General features: G+C 39.9%; 1 pseudogene; it reads left to right on the top strand.

The window, feature by feature from the left end:
• The first annotated feature begins 367 nt into the window (after positions 1-367).
• Positions 368-3,443, top strand: LOC100593384 (annotated as a pseudogene).
• Positions 3,444-6,924: the final 3,481 nt, after the last annotated feature.

Raw genomic sequence — 6,924 nt, forward strand, 5'->3', positions numbered from 1 at the left:
AGCAACCATGTCTGAGGGACCTGCAGCTGGTATTGATCTTGGCACCACCTACTTTTGTGTGGGTGTTTTCCAGCTTGGAAAAGTAGGAGTAATTGCCAATGATCAGGAAACTGAACCACTCCAAGCTATGTCGCCTTTACAGACACTGAACGACTGATTGGTGATGCCACAAAGAATCAAGTTGCAGTGAACCCCACAAACACGATTTTTGATGCCAAACGTCTGATTAGACACAGATTTGATGATGCTGTTGTCCAGTCTGATAGAAAGCATTGGCCCTTAGTGGTGGTGAATGATGCTGGCTGGGCATCCAGGTGGAGCCCTTGCCTGCCTGGTCAGGAGGTGCGAGTCGGGGGTGGCAGAAGCTATGGATCCCGGGCAGCAGCCACCGCCTCAACTGGCCCCCAGGGCCAAGGGCAGCCACCGGCACAGCACCCCCAGGGGCAGGGCCCGCAGTCTGGACCAGGGCAGCCAGCGCCCACAGCGACCCAGGCGGCTCCACAGGCACCCCCCACCGGGCATCAGATCCTGCACGTCCGCGGGGACTGGGAGATGAACCTGGAGGCGCTCTTCAATGCCGTCATGAACCCCAAGATGGCCAACGTGCACCAGACTGTGCCCATGAGGCTCTGGAAGCTGCCCGACTCCTTCAAGCCACCCCGAGCCCAAGTCCCACTTCCAACAGGCCAGTACTGAGGCAGGAACCACAGGAGCCCTGACTCCACAGCATGTTCGAGCTCATTCCTCTCCAGCTTCTCTGCAGTTGGAAGCTGTTTCTCCTGGGACACTGACCCCCACTGGAGTAGTCTCTGGCCCAGCAGCTACACCCACAGCTCAGCATTTTCAACAGCCTTCTTCTGAGATACCTGATGATGTACCTCTACCAGCAGCTTAGGAGATGGTGAAGACATCTTCTGGTCAGAGATACTTCTTAAATCACATCGATCAGAAAACAACACAGCATAAATGTCTTCTTTTGAGAAGTGTCTGTTCATATCCTTTGCCCACTTTTTGATGGGGTTGTTTGTTTTTTTTTTTTTTTTTTTGTAAATTTGTTTGAGTTCATTGTAGATTCTGGATATTAGCCCTTTGTCAGATGAGTAGGTTGCGAAAATTTTCTCCCATTTTGTAGGTTGCCTGTTCACTCTGATGGTAGTTGCTTTTGCTGTGCAGAAGCTCTTTAATTAGATCCCATTTGTCAATTTTGGCTTTTGTTGCCATTGCTTTTGGTGTTTTAGACATGAAGTCCTTGCCCATGCCTATGTCCTGAATGGTATTGCCTAGGTTTTCTTCGAGGGTTTTTATGGTTTTAGGTCTAACATGTTAAGTCTTTAATCCATCTTGAATTAATTTTTGTATAAGGTGTAAGGAAGGGATCCAGTTTCAGCTTTCTACATATGGCTAGCCAGTTTTCCCAGCACCATTTATTAAATAGGGAATCCTTTCCCCATTGCTTGTTTTTGTCAGGTTTGTCAAAGATCAGATGGTTGTAGATATGCGGCATTATTTCCGAGGGCTCTGTTCTGTTCCATTGATCTATATCTCTGTTTTGGTACCAGTACCATGCTGTTTTGGTTACTGTAGCCTTGTAGTATAGTTTGAAGTCAGGTAGCGTGATGCCTCCAGCTTTGTTCTTTTGGCTTAGGATTGACTTGGTGATTAAGACATTTATGCAGCTAAAAAACACATGAAAAAATGCTCATCATCTCTGGCCATCAGAGAAATGCAAATCAAAACCACAGTGAGATACCATCTCACACCAGTTAGAATGGCCATCATTAAAAAGTCAGGAAACAACAGGTGCTGGAGAGGATGTGGAGAAATAGGAACACTTTTACACTGTTGGTGGGACTGTAAACTAGTTCAACCATTGTGGAAGTCGGTGTGGTGATTCCTCAGGGATCTAGAACTAGAAATACCATTTGACTCAGCCATCCCATTACTGGGTATATACTCAAAGGATTATAAATCATGCTGCTATAAAGACACATGCACACGTATGTTTATTGCAGCACTATTCACAACAGCAAAGACTTGGAACCAACCCAAATGTCCAACAATGATAGACTGGATTAAGAAAATGTGGCACATATACACCATGGAATACTATGCAGCCATAAAAAATGATGAGTTCATGTCCTTTGTAGGGATATGGATGAAACTGGAAACCATCATTCTCAGTAAACTATCGCAAGGACAAAAAACCAAACACCACATGTTCTCACTCATAGGTGGGAATTGAACAATGAGAACACATGGACACAGTAAGGGGAACATCACACTCCGGGGACTGTTGTGGGGTTGGGGGAGGGCGGAGAGATAGCATTAGAAGATATATCTAATGCTAAATGACAAGTTAATGGGTGCAGCACACCAACATGGCAGATGGATACATATGTAACAAACCTGCACATTGTGCACATGTACCCTAAAACTTAAAGTATAATAATAATAAAATTGAAAAAAAAAACAGTAGACTAACAAAAATAGTAGGAAAAAAAGAGGAAACAAACACAGCAGGACGCCAGGATGACCATGCTCTCTCAGATGAACGTTATAGCCAATCCACCAGTGCAGCAGAATATGATGAACTTGGCCTCAGGTCCTCTTCCTGATGGATGGGAACAAGCCATGACTCAGGATGGAGGAATTTAATGTATAAACCATAAGAACAAGACCGCCTCTTGGCTAGACCCAAGGCTTGACCCTCGTTTTGGCAGGAACCAGAGAATCAGAGTGCTCCAGTGAAACAGCCACCACCCCTGGTTCCCCAGAGCCCACAAGGAGGCGTCATGGTGGCAGCAACTCCAACCAGCAGCGACAGACGCGACCGCAGCAACTGCAAATGAAGGAGAGGCTGCGGCTGAAACAGCAAGAACTGCTTCGGCAGGAGTTAGCACTGCGTAGCCAGTTACCAACACTGGAGCAGGACGGTGGGACCCAAAATCCAGTGTCTTCTCCCGGGATGTCTCAGGAATTGAGAACAAGGACAGCCAATAGCTCAGATCCTTTCCTTAACAGTGGCACCTATCACTCTCGAGATGAGAGTACAGACAGTGGACTAAGCATGGACAGCTAGTGTCCCTCACACCGCAGATGACTTCCTGAACAGCGTGGATGAGATGGATATAGGTGATACTATCAACCAAAGCACCCTGCCTTCACAGCAGGACCATTTTCCAGACTACCTGGAAGCCATTCCTGGGACAAATGTGGGCCTTGGAACACTGGAAGGAGATGGAATGAACGCAGAAGGAGAGGAGATGATGCCAAGTCTGCAGGAAGCTTTGAGTTCTGACGTCCTTAATGATGTGGTTTTGTCGGAACCCAAGCAAATGACCGTATTAGTGAATCTGTTCATAGTTGTAGTTTGGGACAGTTATTGTAGTTGTTTTAGTAAAATCTTCATTTCCTGGTTTTTTACCACCTTATTTAAATCTTGATTATCTATGCTCTCTCTTTTATATATATATATATATACACACACACGCACACACAAATATAACATTTATGAGAGTGTGGTAGCAGAATGTACCCTTTTTTTAGGTTTCCCTGCTTTCCAGTTAATTTTTAAAATGGTAGTGCTTTGTATGCATTTAGAATACATGACGAGTAGTTTATATTTCACTGGTAGTTTAAATCTGGTTGGGGCAGTCCGCAGATGTTTGAAGGAGTTTAGTGTTCTAGAAAGAGCTATTACTATGAATAGTGTCTAGGGGAGTGCTCCACGCCCTCTGGGCATATGATAGATATTATCTGATGAATTGGAAAGGAGCAAACCAGAAATGGCTTTATTTTCTCCCTTGGACTCCCTTGGACTAATTTTTATGTCTTGATTGGAAATCACTGAGTAGGTTCATAATGTCCATGACAGAAATAAGCTTTATAGTGGTTTACCTTCACTTAGCTTTGGAAGTTTAACTTTGCCTTAGTTTTGGAAGTAAATTCTAATTTTTAGTTCTCATTTGTAATGAACACATTAAAGACTAGATTAAAATATTTCCTTCAAGATTGTTCTTACTTATAAGACTTGCTCCTACTTCTATGGTGAAAATCGACCCTGGATAGAATACTATAAGGTCATGAGTTAGCTGGAAAAGTGGTCAGATTAATAAATGTATATTGATAGTTGAATTTAGCAAAGAAATACAGATAATCATGATTATACTTTTATTTTTACAGGAAGAGATTATGTAACTAGAGTATGTGTCTACAGGAATGATAACAGTTTCCAAAGAGTTTGTTTTGTTTTGTTTTGTTTTGTTTTGTCTTGTTTTGTTTTGTGATAGTCTCGCTCTGTCGTCAGGCTGGAGTGCAGTGGCGCCATCTCGGCTCACTGCAACCTCTGCCTCCTGGGTTCAAGCACTTCTTGTGTCTCAGCCTCCTGAGTAGCTGGGATTACAGGCACATGCCACCAAACCCAGCTAATTTTTGTATTTTTATTAGAGACGGGGCTTCACCATGTTAGCCAGGATGGTCTGGATCTCTTGACCTTGTGATCCACACCCCTCGGCCTCCCAAAGTGCTGGAATTACAGGCGTGAGCCACCACGCCCGGCCCCAAAGAATATTTTTTAAAGGACCAAAATGAGCATGAATTAACGCTTCAATATAAGCTATGAAGTAAAAGTTGGTTATCAATTAAAATGGCACTGGCTAGCATTTCTATGTTTTAACGGTCTTCCAATATTTCTAGAATAAGCCCTTATTTTCAAGGGTTTATAACAGACATAAAATCTCTTCTCCTGGCAAGAGCTGCTATGAAAAGCCTCAGCTTGGGAAGATAGACTTTTTTCCCCCAGTTACAAAATCTAAGTATTTTGGCCCTTCATTTTGGAGGAGTGCAAAAGTTGGAAGTAAGAAGTTTTATTTTAAGCACTTTCAGTGCTCAAAAAAATGCAATCACTGTGTTGTATATAATAGTTCATAGGCCGATCACCCATAATAATTGACTCTAAGGCTTTTTTTAAGAAAACAGCAGAAAGATTACATCTTGAATTAAGTCTGGGAGGAAGTGGCCACTGTGCAGATGGAGTTTTAGAGTAATAATGAAATTCTATCTAGAATGCAAAATTGGGTATATGAATTATACAGCATGTGGTTGGGATTTTTTTTTAATGTGCAGAAGATCAAAGCTTCTTGGAAGGAGTGCCTGTAATTTGCCAGTAGCCACAAATTAAGATTACATGTTATATATCAGCAGAGTAACTTTAGCTTAAGGGGAGGGTGGGAAGGTTTGGGGAGTTGTGAAGATTTAGGGGGACCATGATCGAGAACCTTATAAACTTCTTTCTCTTTAATAAAGACTTGTCTTACATCTTGCTGTCATTAAAGGCAGCTGTTCCTAGAATTTCAGTCACTTAAGTACACCTACAAAACAAGAATATGGAGATCTTCATTTCTCCTCAACTTTAATTTGCCCAGTTATACCTCAGTGTTGTAGTAGTACTGTGATACCTGGCACAGTTCTTTGATATTATGATACGCTCTGTACTGACCTGAAGGAGATCTAAGAGTCCTTTCTCTTTTTGAGTTTGAATCACAGCCTTGATGTGATGTCAGGTTTTATGTCCTTGTTCATGATGTAAAAGTGATTCACTTCTTCTTGGTTGTATTGGGTAGCATTAGGATAAGATTTTAACTGGGTATTCTTGAATTGTTTTTATAATAAACCAATTTTATCATCTTTAAATGTATCAGCTTTTTACATTTGTGTTCTTTTCACTCAGGGCTTCTTAGATCTACTTATGGTTGATGGAGCACATTGATTTGGAGTTTCAGATCTTCTAAAGCACTATTTGTTGTAATAACTATTTTCTAAATATAATGCCTTTAAAGGAAAAATGAACACAGGGAAGTGACTTTGCTACAAATAATGTTGCTGTTTTAAGTATTCATATTAAATAGATGCCTTCTATGTGGAACACGGCAGAAAGGCTGAAAAATAACAGTAACTAATTGTGTAATTCAGAATTCATACCAATCAGTGTTGAAACTCAAACATTGCAAAAATGGGTGGCAATATTCAGTGCTTAACAATTTTATAGTGTTGGTACATGTGAGAAATGAGTGTTCAGGTGGATTTTATCCTTGCAAGCATGTTTTTATAAGAATTGTTTTTGTGCCTATCATAACAATTGTTTTCTGTATCTTGAAAAAATATTCTCCACATTTTACATGTTTTATATTAAAGAATTATTTAATGCACACTTGTCAAATATATATATGTATATATGTATATATGTGTATATATGTATATATGTATATATGTGTATATATGTATATATGTATATATGTGTATATATGTATATATGTATATATATGTGTGTATATATATATATATATATATATAGTACCAATGTTACCTTTTTATTTTTTGTTTTAGATGTAAGAGCATGCTCATATGTTAGGTACTTACATAAATTGTTACATTATTTTTTCTTATGTAATACCTTTTTGTTTGTTTATGTGGTTCAAATATATTCTTTCCTTAAACTCTTTAAAAAAAAAAAAGAAGTGATTGCTAAATGGGTTCAAGGTTTCCTTTTGGGCTGATGAAAATGTTTTAAAATTAGATAGTGGTAATAATTTAAGAATATGTAAATATAACTAAAAATCACTGAAAAGAATAAAATTTATATCGTGTGAAATATTTACCAAAGAAATCAAGGAAAATTATTGAACCACAAAAGACCCCAAATAGTCAAAGCGACTGTGAACAAAAAGAACAAAGCTAGAGGAATCATACTATCTGACTTCAAAATATATTACAGAGCTATAGTAATAAAAACAGCATGGTACTGGCATAAAAACAGACATATAAACTAATGGAACAGAATAGAGAGCTCAGAAATAAATTCACACATTTACAGTTAATTTATCTTCGTCAAAGTTGTCACGTACGCACAATAAGGAAAGGATTGTC

This window comes from Nomascus leucogenys, chromosome 3 (genome assembly GCF_006542625.1).
Source record: "Nomascus leucogenys isolate Asia chromosome 3, Asia_NLE_v1, whole genome shotgun sequence".
Taxonomy (NCBI): domain Eukaryota; kingdom Metazoa; phylum Chordata; class Mammalia; order Primates; family Hylobatidae; genus Nomascus; species Nomascus leucogenys.